Source organism: Rutilus rutilus, assembly GCF_951802725.1.
Source record: "Rutilus rutilus genome assembly, chromosome: 8".
In the NCBI taxonomy this organism is placed as follows: domain Eukaryota; kingdom Metazoa; phylum Chordata; class Actinopteri; order Cypriniformes; family Leuciscidae; genus Rutilus; species Rutilus rutilus.
In genome coordinates this window covers 20,001,334-20,018,115 of record NC_140222.1, presented here as the reverse complement: position 1 = coordinate 20,018,115, position 16,782 = coordinate 20,001,334, and positions in this window count along the sequence as shown.

The following is a 16,782-nucleotide window of genomic DNA, read 5'->3' as shown; positions in this document are numbered from 1 at the left end:
TACTTTTAAAAAAGCTAAGGCCTAACCCTGGCTTAATCTAAACCCTGTCTGTGAAACCTTATGTTATCACTTCTATATGGACCACAAGGAGGATAGAACAGCTTAATTTACATAATTCACATATTCACATTTCCTTTCTAAATGGGTACTGTGTTCAAATGGGCAACATTTTACTTTAACATTTAAAATATTCCGTTGTTTTTCTTCATTATGGAAATTAATAACAACCCAGAAGTTAATATCATCCTTTAGTGAGAACTATAGTGAGAATATATAAAATATATATATTTAACTTGACTCATGCTTCCAATTCCCAGCAGGACTTGTTAAATTAATTAGTATTAAAATGGACACAAAGGTAGAGGTTAGATAAGCAACTGTTTAAATATGTAAATCTGTCTCAAAGGGTTTTTGGCACTTGTAAATTATGGTTATTGTGAGGAGCATAAACAGAAACAGCTTCATATCACAGTGAACTCTCATTGGTCTTCTGCCTGACCACAAACATTTTTCCACTTAATATGAATTCTGTATCTGTAAAATATTAACAATAGAAAAAACACACTGTCCCTCAAACAGGTCACAACAGACAAAACAAAAACTTACAAACAAACACACTCATAAACAACTCAAAAAAGTTGGTGTCAGCTAAGGCACCCGTCCCAAATGGCACACCTCACACATCTTGTTTTTGAGCAGCTTTCAAAAACACAGCGAGAGATTGTTCAAGTGTTTTATTTTACACTTTGACGTCGAGAGGCATGCAAATATGGTCCTCCTCTTTATGTAAATCATCAATGACCAAATCCCCATAGCAATTCTATAATTTAAGGACGTTATAGACGGAAATAATAGTAACTGAAATGTTGTTTTCACTACGGCAGCTATGGGCAACATTCCTCTCAACACACACTCCCAGTTTAACTGTTATTTGTCACGCAGTGAAGCGGGAACCAGTTCCGTGAGTGTGAATGTACACAAGCAACACAAGAGAGAATGGGATCAGGTAAACTGCAACAGCGCTCTGGATATCAGGTTAGTCACTTTTTAAAAAAAGTAACACATTTCTTTATGAGTAGACTAGTGTGGAAAGTGTATGTCATGAGTTTGTTGCTGTGTTTTCTGCTTGCCTCTGAGTCTTGATCCAAGTTGTAGCTCAATATGCACTGTTATTAAAAAAAAAAACTAATATGTACACCTTTGTACCAATATATAGCCTACCTTGTACTAATAGGCCTATTAACTGTTTAGGTACAAAGGTGTACCCTTTGAAAGGGGATTCCCAGTGACAGCTTTGTAAAAGGTTCAGAGAGCGTGCTCAAAAAGGTAGAGGTCAAAACTGACTCAAATTACTTTCCAAATGTCTTTGCTGCTGACCTTCATGATTCACTTCACAATAATGACTTAAGATAAACATCACATTTCTGTTTCATTTTTAAATAGTAAGTGTTCATTTCAACAAAGTGTTGAACTTTCTTCCCTTGCATCCTATTCTTCTTCAATCCAGAAATGCAAATTCACGCCTTTACTGTATACAGTAAATTTCAGTCATTAATCCAAGTAAATTCACTCTCATTACATGTACAACGTAGGTCATTTACATTTCTTCAAAAAAACAAAAATACATCTCCTTATAAATGTATAACATTTTAATTGATCTAAAATGAGTGATTTATGGTCATCCAATGAATGCCCATGACCATGAGCACTTTTTTGAGTGTACAGGCGTGAATTTTGCATTTCCTTGTAAAAAGTAACGCAAAAGTAACGCATTACTTTCATGAAAAGTAACTAATTAACGCAATTAGTCTCTTTTTACAGTAACGCAATATTGTAATGCATTACTTTTAAAAGTAACTTTCCCCAACACTGAATATAGCGCAGCATTGTTTGAAATTAAGGGTTTAAAGTCGATCGTGTGTCAGTGAAGCTGAGAGTCACGCTCAGAAAAACACATTCACGCTCTACAAATGATAACAATAATCATTGTATGAATTATATGGAGGTCAATGGGGACCCAAAACTGTTTGGTTACCAACATTCTTCAAATTAATCTTCTGTTCCAATCATGAAAGAAACTCATAAAAAATAAACTAAATGAAACTAAATTAAACTTATATTTGTTTGTTTAAAACAACGTCTTGCGCTCGGACTTTTTTACAGTGTGGTGATTTTGTATGAATTCGTATGATGTGTTAGAATAAAAGGATACATGAAGGTAGGTCTACTTGTTCAAACCTAACCCCACCCCTAATTATCACTGCGTCATAAGATTGTAGGCCTACATATTCATTTAGGGACCAATTTGTTTAAATAAAATATAAAATAGTTACGAACTAGCATTGTTGAATATTTTGAATCTGACTATGGTTGTGTGTGTATGTGCTGTTATAGCCTAAACCTCATCTGACATCAACAAAAAAAGCAAACAACTTTTTGTTCACACAAGATGTCCGTTTGAATACTTAAACGGGTTTGGCCAGTCACAAAAATTCCAGTAAATTAACCGCAAGTAAATGCCTAAACGGGGTTGACGTTTAAAATGGCATACACGCAAACAGGAATGTAAGCTTCCTGCAAACTTCCTCTATAGATCATATCAGATATCATATCTATCATGAGCAAAACTAGAACAATAATTCAACAAACCAGGTATGGTGTAATTCCAGGTTATAGCCTAGCCTACTGTTTTCTTAGGGGGTAAACTGGGAAAAAAAGACAGACTAATTTAGTACTATACACTCAAAAAAATAACTCATTGGACAAACTCAATTTAATTGAGGGCAGGATTTCCATCCAATAAATATGTGTAGCCCCAACTTATAAAAAACTCATTCATGCAATGAAATGTAATTAAGTTGGTCCAACTAAATTTTGACCAACTTAAATGAGTTGGTCCAACTCAATTTTGACCAACTCAAGTGAGTTGGTCCAACTCAATTTTGACCAACTTAAATGAGTTGGTCCAACTCAATTTTGACCAACTTAAATGAGTTGGTCCAACTCAATTTTGACCAACTTAAATGAGTTGGTCCAACTCAATTTTGACCAACTTAAATGAGTTGGTCCAACTCAATTTTGACCAAATAGTTTAGATGAAATGGATACATTGATAAAATTTGTTTTATGCTTCTTAAACTTAAATTAGAACATTTCATTGAAAAATCAATTAGGAAATCCTTATTTTGTACCCCATAGAGACAAGAGACAAACTCAAACTCAATAGTGCAATAGTTATTTAATGTGAAAAGTACTTAGAAAAATGCAAGTACACATTAAAGCCTTTATCCAAACATGTACAAATGTCTTTGTTCTGTTGAACACAAAGGAAGATATGTTAAAGAATATGGGAAACTGAACAGTTCTGGGCCACCATTGACTTCCATAGTAGGAAGAAAAAACAACAGCTATGAAAGTCAATGGTGGCCCAGAACTGTTAAGTTTCCCATATTCTTTAACACATCTTCCTTTGTGTTCAACAGAACAAATACATTTATACAGGTTTGGAACAACCCTAGGATCAGTAAATGACAGAATTTTCATTTTTGGGTGAACTATCCCTAAAGACAAGAACGACTAAGTAGAAATACACACAAAAAGTGTGTAAGAAAAAGCATGTAAGAGTGTTTAAAAAAAAAAAAAAAAAATTGTGGTGTGTGTGCGTGCATAAGTATGTTAATGACTCAATATACAACGTTTTCTCAAATAATTCTCATTGTGTTCTCAAAAAAAGTGCACATCTCATGCAAACAGCTTGATTTTAAGTTGCTGGATTTTTGCATTCAGCCTATGTCCATCCAAGTTCATTAGGATTTTCTGGATAAACTTGAAGGTGTACTTGAGGTTGTCAGGAAAATTAAGATCAAGAGCATAAATGAGATCGAACAGCATGATGAATGCCAGGATCACGCAGTCTAGGTCGCTCAAAACCTTAATGCCCTCGATCACAACTCCGATGTCTTCTGTACAATCTCCTTGACTGTGTTTGGGATTTCATTTTCTGCATCCTCAGTGAACTGGACAAAACACAAAACACTTTGGTTAAGCCCAGGTGAATTTGACCCTTTATATTTGAAAAGTAATCAGCAAATTGCATTGCTACTTTTCACTTTTACTATTACATTGTTGGCTGCTATTTACTTCCATTTTATGGACATACACATCTGAAAACTTCTACAAATTCTATTGTGTTCAGATGAACAATGAAAGGCATACACATGAAATGAAAAAAGTTATTACACCTGCAAAATTATTACTATTAAAAATATTATTTTATTAAAATGAATAAAACAAAATATTATTATTCCACTAATACATATTTTATTGTGAAATGAAAATTGAGCATTTAATAATAATCAATCATATCTTCTTTTATAAAACATGAAAGTATTAACAGAATTGTTGTTATATTAAAAAAAATCACTTACCACATAGGCTACTCCTTGAAGAAAGAGTCTGGATCTTCAGTCAGGTAGATCATCAGGCCTTTCAGGGTGCACTCTCTCCTGATGTTTATGTTGTCACACTACAGCAGGGGGGAAATCAAGACTGAAATTAGCCAAATGCAGAAAGCTGTACAATAACTAGACAAAACCGAAGACATTGCATGCATTTATACTAACAGAGTCTGTGATCGCCAGGGCGTTTTTGATCTTTTGCCCCTTCACTCCTCCTTTGCTCTTGAAGATCTGCATCAGTTTATCTGAAAAGTGGTCCAGCTGTAGGAACATTGATTGCAGTGGCTTCGTAGTGATCTGCATGAACTCTGTGTTCACCTTCAAAATGAAAAAAAAAGAACAACAACACAAAAACAATTTCTTACTACGAAAAGAACCTAATAACGACTAAAATAAAACACTACATAACATGTTTACTTACTTCACTCTGCTGAAAAAGAGCTGGCCATTGATTCTTGAACACCTCTATCATGGGCATTGGCTGACGACAATGGGTTTGAAGTCTATTAATGAATGTGGATTGTGTTTCCGGTATCTGTGGGTGTTAAATGTCCTGTAAATATTACTTTCAAATGCACATCCTACAAACATACACTGAACTGTTTCATTATGCCTGAGATGTCCATTTATGTGTTGAAAATAATCTTTCTGTTGCTAGCTCCTTGCATGAACACACATGACACTGGAATGTTGTTAATTCTTCTGGCTTTGGAGTTTTCTGTTTAGCATGTATTTTGTACGTGTGATTAAGAAGCTTACTCCATATACTAAACGTGCATGGGCAATCTGTGTATGGACATGGATAGCGAAAAGTGCCCCTAAAGCACAGATGAGTCTGCATAAAATGCTGCAGCAACAAATACCTGCTAGCTAGTTTCGATGGACACATTCTTTGCACTGCCACATTCACAATCCTAAAAAGAAGAATAAAAAAAGTATTATAAGATACCATATTTAACAAATGACACTAGCCTAAATCAGAATATTTGAATATGACTTACTATAACTAGGAGGTTGCTGTTCACCTGGTCATGTTCATAAATCTGTGAAAGAGAAGATGTTGATTAGGAGTGGGAACCAGTACTCATATGAAAATATGCTTTTTGAGGTGAACTAATCCCTTAATATGACACTTTACAATTCTCTCAAGTAATTAAATTGATTTTAAAATAATTTAAAATGTTTACTTGGTACAATTGTCTACCAGCAATATTTAACCCAGTCGCATGAAAATGCATATCTATAGCATGCTTTGTGTTTCATCGCGCAGTTGATACGCAAAAATGACTTTTTACATGCATAGCCTATTTACGCACTGTAAACCCTTGGGTAGGTTTAGTGGTGTGGGGTACGTGCATATTATACGCCATCAAAGTGCATATGTATTATATATAGATAGATAACGTTAGATGCCTATTATTTTTTTTTTTTGAGAAACGAATGGGAGTTCACAGAATACATAGATCGATAATTTCAACAAATATGCGTTTTATAGCGTTAATCAAATAGCGTGTTTAATGCAAAAACAGACGACTATATCGTCCATTCTGTCACATTTTTCAGGTGTTCTGATATAACGTTAACTTAGGTTAACCCCTGTCTGTCACTTGCTCTGATTTACCATGGGCAGCTCAGCTACGATGTTGTAAATAGGTAGTTTACATGATAAAAGTAATCTTAATATTGAGATATACGTTCTACCTTATGTAACGTTACCTCTAGTTAATTATTTAAACAGGCCTTTGAACAAAAACGATGTTTTCGTGTATTTCCCCCCACAGCGCTTAAAGGGATAGTTCGCCCAAAAATGATATTTAAGCCATGATTTACTCACCCTCAAGCTGTTCGAGATGTATATGTCAATCTTTTTTCAGACGAACACATTTTCAGTTATTTTAGAAAATGTCTTAGATCTTTCAGTGGTTATAGTGTGAAGCTATGGGGTCCAGCTCGTTGAAGTCCGCAAATGTGCATGCATCCTTCACAAAAGTAATCCATCCGGCTCCAGGGGGATAAACGAAGGCCTTCCGAGGGTAATCCGTGCGGTTTTGTCGTAAAAATATACATATTTAAAACTTTATAAACGAAAATAACTGGCTTCCGGTCGCGGTCGACGCGCGTTCACGGAGATGGATGCTTGCATATGATGTACGACGTAGCGTAGGAAGCTTCGTGACGTAGAACGAACGTAGAGTTTTGTTTTGCTCTGCTCTCTGGTTGCGCTGTCACGTTCGTACTACGTCACGACGCTTCCATCTCCATGAACGCGCACCGACCGCCACCGGAAGCCAGTTATTTTCGTTTATAAAGTTTTAAATATGTATATTTTTACTACAAAACCGCACGGATTACCCTCGGAAGGCCTTCGTTTATCCCCCTGGAGCCGGATGGATTACTTTTGTGAAGGATGCATGCTCATTTGCGGACTTCAACGAGCTGGACCCCATAGCTTCACACTATAACCACTAAAAGATCTAAGACATTTTCTAAAATAACTGAAAATGTGTTCGTCTGAAAAAAGATTGACATATACATCTCGAACGGCTTGAGGGTGAGTAAATCATGGGCTAAATATCATTTTTGGGCGAACTATCCCTTTAATGTCATATGGTGATTGTGAAACAGAACACCTCACTTCATGATTTTATGCTGAAATGTCTTATTTTTCATGTTAGGCAGGTCAAATTTGATCAAGAAAAACGCACTGTGGCCAATTCAGCGTGAGTGAGTGACGCAGCTAAAAATAGATTCGGCGCCGAAACAATCGCGGCGATCGCAAGCCTCTAATTCATTTTATGACGGATATAGGCTATCAATCCAGCTAGCAAGCCAATAAGTCAAGAACCAATTTTGCACAGTTACAGTCAAATTCGGGATCGTTAGACTGGTCTAACACAGAATTTGCACGTTGTGTGAGTAAGTTAAGCTATCGAAGGGACACTTAAAACAATTCACCTCGCATAACTTTCACTGCTGTTGCATGCATATTTCACTCAAAATTATGATATAAGTTACACATCCTCTTACAGTGAGGTAAATTCTTTGATACAAATACTCAAACAAGATAATACTTACCAATAACGAATACGACGTTGCAGTCCTTCTTGCGGCGGCAGACGATAAAATGGCGGCCACACTCTGAGCATGTTCTTCTCTGAGCTTGTCTTGCACATGCGCAAATGGCGCGCTCCGAAGCCAAATTAATTTGAGTTAACCAAATTAAATAAAATCTCATAGATGACACTATTTATACATTTTACGTTAGACTTATTAAATATATATACGTATTATTCCTAATTAGATATATTTAAATAAAGTGAACACAATTTAAATGTGTCATACCTAAGAAGGCCTTGAATCATTTTTTTGAGTGTACTTCAAGTGTGTTAATGATTAGTTAACTTGAAGTGTACTATTTTGAAGCAACTAATTTTGTATTAAGTATATTTTAGTTGTAATTAAATTGTAGTAAAGCACAACTATAAGTGTATTTAGTGTACTTTTGTGGGCTAAATTGAAACAACTTCAAGTATACTTAGTATACTTGCCTGTGTAGGGACTAATTACATGCTTGATTAGTGATATTAAAGTGTACTTTATTTGTGTTACAAGTACATTACAAACATTCCAGTAAATCAATATACCATTATATATTTTAGTAAAAAGTATATGCTCAGTAATACCTTTGGCTTATTCCAAATACTGCAAATTGCACAGTTTGTCTTCAATAACAAATACACATGCATTGTAATGCATACTCAATGCATTGCAACAATGATCATTTCCATCGCACAGTTAAAATATACCTAAAATATATAATACAGTGCAAATAAATACACTTTTAAAGAAATAAACTGAATTTTCACTTCAAGTATATATTTTTTCAAACATATTTTTTAGAAAATATACTGAAGTAGCCTACAATTATTTAAAGTGTGTAAAAAGTTGTAATGTAAAAATAAATGGGTAAAAGCATGATGCTAATATAGCCTACTTTTAATATATTTAAAAGATAGTAAAACATTTTGCAATATAGGCCTACTATTGAAAAGGTGAATATATTTCAAATATAATAAAGTACTAGGGTACACTCTACAAAAATCCGGACACAATGTGCTACTGTATTAATTTGACGACATTTTTTTTGTGTGTGTGGAACAAGTGCTGGTATCTTGTGTAATGTTTGGTGAAGAGAGGAAAGTTTTATTTATTTATTTATTATTGCTTTTTTCTTTTTCTTTTTTTCTTTTTTTTTACACAGTGATATTGTGTAAATGGGTGTTTTAATTTGTGAAAAGGCATAATAAATGTTAAGTTGTGGGTAAACTATTAATCTTCACAGCTAGGAGGCGGTACATACTAAAAAATAAACAAAGCTAAGCTTTGATTTGCCCAAACAGCTCTCAGCTCCAAGTATGTGACCACACTATACATGCTACAAGTTTTTAGTTTGTTTTGATTGAAGACATTGACCTTAGATTAGAACTAATTTTAACCATCTGATGCATGATGCAAATCACTCTTCAATAGTTCATAATTTTGGGAAAAGTATTTGGCAATGATTATACTCCTGTTTATATTTGATTATATTTTGAAATAAAGTATTATTCTGTAAGAAGATTGCTGGATAAGGACACAAGTAGGCTAAAAACACACACAAAATGAGCCAGATAGGCTATAGCTTGACTGAAACAACTCTTTTGGTTTTATTATTGTTGTTGTTACATTGAATATATTGCCACACTATAATATGTGAATTATATTATAATTAAACGGAACACATTTAGCTTGTCAGGCTATTATTTGTACTCAACCTGCCACAAGATGGCGCTGTTATCAACACTCCTGATGTTTTGAATCTTTTCCCGAAACAATCAGAGAAAAGCTTCAAAGCTTTTTTCCCCCCATCCCTATGATCCAGTGATTGATATGTGTATATTTTGGGGATTTCCAGTTTAAATTATTGACCATATCATTTTTTACAGTGCAGCCTATTGTTAGATTTCCTTCCAGAGGTCAGTGTTGAGGGAGAAAGCTAAATCTTTTTTTCCCATTTGGTCAAGGGAATTAAACTAGTTGCATCATTATTTAATATAAGTTTATGGAGTTTGGATATTAATTTGTTGGAGTTAGCGATATATAGCGACATGTATGTATATATCCAAAAGACTTTACCTCTGGACTTGTGTTTTAAATGATATGGTTATTTTTGAAATAATTGATAGAGGTGAGTCATTCACTTTTGTTGCCATGGAGAGTGTAAAGGGTTTATAAACGTTATCTTGTTAGTTGCTGACTATAAAGAAAGAATTCATGATTCATGCATCTCATTACACAATGGGGATGGGGATTCATTTCTGTTTCAAAAATTAGGGAAACTTTGTTTCAACTTGAATGTGATTATATGACAGTTAGAAAGACTAAACGTTATCAATGGACCATAAAGTGAATAGAGACTGGTTGCACCAATTTCAGCCGTTACCTTTGGATGATCTCGCAAAAGTATATTTAGAAAGCATTTGTAGATGTAAAAGGATAATAGCCAAGTAACATGAGCACTCCAAAACAAAACATGCAAATATGTACATGGTAACCTGCAGTTACCCGGGAAAGGGAAGGAAAGTGGAAGCATATTAACCCTTTCAGGCACAGTGGTCCCCTGTTTCTTTTCTCATTATAGTTTAGACACACCCTCCCTGGAATAATTGTGATATTCTGTATACAAACAAGTCTTTGTTTTCCCCATATTGGGTCAATGATAACATTATTTTAGTCACTCAATTACTGTTTGAACAGGTATAACATATCTGTCACTCCTGGAGAGTTTGCTATTGCTTATGGGGCCATAACTCTTCTCAAAGACTAGATCCCAGGTTTTCTTTGTTAGGAACTCATCATTTTGATACAAATGATTGGTAAAATTAGTTTTTGTTATCCATCTCTGGTCGTTACAGGAGAGTTACAGCTATTTCAGAATGACTACTGGAATTGTCAGCATTCCATGGAAGAAAGTGTGGACTTTGTCATCTTAATAATTACTAACCAATAATGTGAGATGTGTTTTACAAATTACTTTAGCTTTTTTTTATCCTGCGAAGCTCTATTTAAAAAAGATGTAAGATGAAAGGATGGAATTCTTCCCTAGTAGCAACCAGGCCTATTTGCAGCACCTGTTTATAAAATTTCCCATTTCCAATTTGTAAGAGACACTCAGTTGTGATCTATGACGTGCAACAAACACTTACAGCTAGTATAGAAATATTATGCACATAATATGTAAATATAGTTAGGATGAAATTTGAAACACTTATTTATTTATTTTATTTCTCTATTTTCCACTTATTGTTTGATAATTATTATATTTTTGCTGTTATTTTAGTTTTTTGTTCATATTGCTGTTGCCTTTTGAAGATGAGTTACTGTTCATTGAATTGTACAAAAAATAGATTTAATGAAAACGTTTATTATAAAAAGTTTATAAAAATGTTATGAATGAATGAATTGCATTTTTATTCAATTATAATGAAAACAATGGGTAACAAAATGCTTTCCATTTGTTCTCTTTCTAACGCAATGTTCAGGTTTGACTGTATTATAAAGTAAAACTGGCACTTCAAATTACCATTTAAACCAAACAAACAAACAAAAAACTTGACAAAAGTAGTATTTGAGAATCTCTTAATATTCAAATCCACAACCTGAAACAAATAGGCAAATATGTGCAAAAACAACTAGAATTCACAAGCCTTTCTACAGAGAGCTGTACATTCAGTGGTTACAATATGATCCCACCAGATAGCACCAATCTGACTTCAAAAATTGGATTCTAAAGGCCTAGTCTCTATTTTAAACAGAAATACAGCATTAATTGAAAAATAATGAAAATTATATATATATATATTTTTTTTATGGGAAAAATGGATAATAATTATTGCATAAATATTAATTATTAGCATAAAATTCTCTTAAAACACAAAAGAAAAAATATTATTGAGCAAAAATGCATTTCATTGATTTTACTGAAAGAAATAAAAATTAGATTTCAGGGAGATATATGTCAGTGTTGATGATACGCTGAGCGTGGTGTGTTCGTTTTTCGTATTGATCGTGGCGTGGTAAGAACACATTTTTGATGAACTGCATTCAGCTGTTGTCAGTCTTACCAGTAGGCTATCCTACTAGTTCTTTTAGATATATCAGTCTTTTTGTTTAACTGTGAAAAGAAATATTTTCACACATGTTGCTCGCATAAGTAAAGTGATACAAGCGATAGCCATCCATCTTTATAACCTCCTCATATCTACCTCTCAATTCAGGTGTATTAACAATAAACTGCAGTATAGGCTATAATAATGATGATGATAATAATAGGCGAAAGCAATAACTTATGCTTGTTTTGTGAGAAGAGAAGAGAAAACATACACACCAAAATGCATAAATTAATGACAGCATTCTCGAGCCTCGAGTTACTGGTTTTGCTATTGACCGTGGCATCATTGGAAATTCCCTGATGTCTCATTTAAAGGTGTGGCCTTTTAAAGCAGTTATGGTGACACTTGTCAAGATAAACATAGAGAGTGCTTATGATTATGTCAGTGTTAACATAGCTATGTTGACCCGCGGTCATTCACCGCGGTGAATCAGACTTGTTTCACTGATAACTGTTGTGAACACCGTTATAAGATAGCATTATAAGGTCCTGGATGGTAACACTTTATTTTGATAGTCCGTTTGTTGAGACTTTACTAGTTATTAGTAGCCATTCAGTAGCTTGTCAACAGTCACAGTGCATCAGTTGACATTCAACAACACTGTTTCAACAGACAAGTAACATACATTCAACTGACTGCCTATAGACTATAAGGTACAATTCACGTGTTAATCTACAGATTTTACAAAAAAGTGCCTGTTGACTGTCAATATTATTTTGCAACAGGTTATTAACCAATTGGCGACTAACTTTCAATTGTCAACTAACTTTCTGTAGATTGAGTACCAACAACTCAAGATCAATGTGTCAGTTAAATGTCAACAGTCATGTCAGCATATGATACTGTATACTCAAGGGGTTTCATATGCATCAAATTTATGATTATTTTAGCTGATTTAAAAATGTTTTAACCATTTGTAGATAATCTGTTGATAGTCAACTAAAGATTAGATATGTTGCTTATCAACAAATAAATTGTTTATAATCTGTAGACTATTAATAGACATTCTCAACTAAGCGTTAGTAGATATATTTTAGGACTATCTAATTAAAGTGAAAAAGAGTTTATATCAGTAGAAAGTCTATAACCTATCAACAGATTAATATATTGTTTATGATCATTTGACTATTAATAGACATTATCCACTAAGTGTTAGTAGATATCTTTTAGGACTATCTAATTAAAGTGAAAGACAGTTGATATCAGTATAAAGTCTATAACCTATCAACAGATTGCATACCTATCCTGACTGAAGTAAAACAAACACTATGGCCAGCACATCAGAGAAAAAAAAATCACTTTTATTAAATAATAATAATAATAATAAAAAAATAGTACAACCCATTATTTGATAGGATATCACTATCACATCTGAACCATCTGATTATGTGAAAAATTATATTGAGCATTCCAATGAGAAAACTCTCAATAGTCTACATGATTTCAAATGCCCGAGGCCAAGATCAAAAGTTATAAACAACAAATAAAAATAATTATTAATTAATACATTTTGCCTTTCATGACAGTAAGTTTTACAGAAAATCGCATTTATTAAATGCAGTTTAACGTTATAACAGTTACTCATTTAAGAAAGAATCTCTGTTCCTGCTGCAAACTCGCTTCGGAGGATTAACAGACAAGACTATAGTTTAAACCCTTAACAATACCTTCTTTAATCGTTTAACCATTTTGTAACATTTAGTTTATTTAACGTTACGGTGAGACACAAAAGGCGTTTTCTCCTATAGAACCATAATACACCAAAACACAATATAAATGAACAAAATACATAATTTTTATTAGCTAACGTAACGTTAGATGTAATCCAAATCTTTATAATCCATACGCAAGCAAGAAACAGATCCAAATTCAGCCCTTCGTCCACATCCAGCAATCTTCATCTCATCAAATTCGTGATGAATTTAAATTAAAAAATTGCGCCCTCAAAAAGCGTTACGACATGTTTTACGGCAGTGATATCAAACGCTCATTGGCTCTCGCCTGCTTCGTCACAGATTGCAGCATGCCGTGTTTCAGTTGAAACAACATTGAAATGCAGAAGCGCGTGCGCGCGCGCCGTCTTCACGCAGAGGGAAGCTGGGTTAACATTTTCATGGATTAATAACTTAAATTCTGCTCTGTCCCTTATACAAAACTATTATATACTGCCAGAGAGGACTGCAACACATCGTCATTTGAGCGACTTTTGGTACCGATTTACATTTTCGCAATAAATTATTATGATAACACATCTGTTGTTTTTCTTCATAATTTTAGCCTGCATTGCATAGTTTTAAGAAATGGTTATGGGTAGGTTTAGGGGCAGGAGTAGGATTAATGTTAGTGGCTCAAAATATATTTTAATGCTATTAATAAACCTGGCATTTCCCTACACATCTCTGTCCATAAAGTGTTTTATTCTTTTTATATTCTGTATAAAATGAGTAATTTATATTTAGGTTTGGGAGTAGGGTTAAGGGAACTTACATTTATCTATAAAACAGTATAAGGGAAATGATACAGATATCTTTATGATTCGTAAACGTTTTGTAGCTGTGAATTCGTAATAATTCTACGTTGCAGATATGTCTGTATCATACGTTTCAGCATCTATCCAAACGTACGAAAAAAGTATGTTTTCAATCTGTTGATAAGTTATAGACTTTCTACTGATATAAACTGTTTTTCACTTTAATTAGAGAGTCCTAAAATATATCTACTAACACTTAGTGGATAATGTCTATTAATAGTCAACTGATCATACACAATATATTAATCTGTTGATAGGTTATATATAGACTTTCTACTGATATAAACTCTTTTTCACTTTAATTAGAGAGTCCTAAAATGTACCTACTAACACTTAGTGGATAATGTCTATTAATAGTCTACTGATTATAAACAATTTATTTGTTGATAAGCAACATATCTAATCTTTAGTTGACTATCAACAGATTATCTACAAATGGTTAAAACATTTTTAAATCAGCTAAAATAATCATAAATTTGATGCATATGAAACCCCTTGAGTAGGATATACAGTATCATATGCTGACATGACTGTTGACATTTAACTGACAGATTGATCTTGAGTTGTTGGTACTCAATCTACAGAAAGTTAGTCGACAATTGAAAGTTAGTCGCCAATTGGTTAATAACCTGTTGCAAAATAATATTGACAGTCAACAGGCACTTTTTTTGTAAAATCTGTAGATTAACACGTGAATTGTACCTTATAGTCTATAGGCAGTCAGTTGAATGTATGTTTCTTGTCTGTTGAAACAGTGTTGTTGAATGTCAACTGATGCACTGTTGACAAGCTACTGAATGGCTACTAATAACTAGTAAAGTCTCAACAAACGGACTATCAAAATAAAGTGTTACCTTCTGGATTATAGAAGAAGAGATTCATTCTCCTGATTTCATCAAGATTGAACCAAATATGCTGTTGCCTTTGATTGTGTTAGGGATTGTGGAGGGTAAGAACACCTTTTACATTGAAGTGTTCATTTCACGTGCAAATTGTTGTTGTGCTATGAGAGTGTTATGAGAGAGAGAGAGAGAGAGAGAGAGAGCAGAGCACAACCTAACGCTTTGTGACTTTCTCAGTTTGTGTAAAACCTTCTTGGGTTAAGACAGAGTATTTATTTCCCACATTAATTTCACACATGACTTATACAATTAGCCTATGTGGTTTTGTTACATGAATACAGTGTAGCCTATACTTTTTTCTTGATTTACCCAGAAAGAATGGAAGTGAAATGTGACAACATGCCCCATAGGTTTTTTAATTATCATTTAAAAATATGCTGTGTATTGTAAATACTTAAAATAATTTAAACCTTAAAACGACTTAAATATTTTGAGTCTCCCCTCCCTTGCCTCACAATGCCTTCTTTCCGCCTTTACCTCACCTACACACAAAAATACAAAATCCATAAAAAAATGATGATATCCGTTGGGATTTGTGTTGGGATTTGCTCATTATGATGTTAAGTGGCAGATCAGTGGGCTTGTCTGTCCAGACGAAACCTAAAATATGCTGCTATTTGGAGGACACAATACATGCATGATAATGTAATAATTAAGATATGACCGCGTGGTGAACCTATGAACCTAACTCATATTTAAACAACTATCCCTTTGTGTAATCGCAGAGACCGCAGCCGAGGTGAGGTGGCAATCAGCGAGGTGAGGAGCGCGCTGATGATCAGCTGGAGGAGAGAGGTGGACAAGTGACAGAGACAAGAGAGAGAGAGAGAACTCAGGTTCATGACAAATCTTAGGTAGGCTATGCCCTTCTTTGTATTGTACTCATTTTTTGTTGTTGTTCCTTTCTCTTTTACCTTCTTTTTTCTTTCTTAACTTGTTTTCTATTTTTTTTAATGTATTCTTTTTTTATTTATTAATGTAATATGATGATGTGTTGACCTGCCAAGGGACTACAGATGAAAATGAGCTTTTCTGCTCTGGCGCATTTACATTTTGAGTGTAGGCTAAACAAAAAAATATCAATTGATGTGCATTGCCCCTTTTAAATGAACAAATAAATTAAAAACAATCTGTATTGTAAAAAGCGCTATATAAATAAAGGTGACTTGACTTAAACTGGGCCAAAACACATTGTTACCGTAAAAATTCGTTTAATAATTTTAACCGCATTTGGCTCTTCCGGTGCTCAAATTTTACAAATTCTGTGCGGAGAAAAGGTCATATATTTTAAAACTGGTGAAACCATTCTTAACAGAATTTTTTTCATTCATTTAAATGATTGTATCATTTAGAAAAATATTAGATTCCATATCCAGAGTTACAGACATAAACATTTTGAGTGTGTGTGTGTGTGTGTGTGTGTGTGTGTGTGTGTGTGTGTGTGTGTGTGTGTGTGTGTGTGTGTGTGTGTGTGTGTGTGACAAAGAGAGAGAGATTTAATTTTTATAATCACTTTTTTGTTCTTAAAACATTTACATCACTTTACGTTAATTAATTATTAATGAGGCCTATTTAATTTGTTAAAATTACTAAAATTACTGTATTAATCATTAACTATTAATGTATTAAAACATTAACATGAAATAAATTACAAAATTTCTTCATAAACAACGGAACACAGA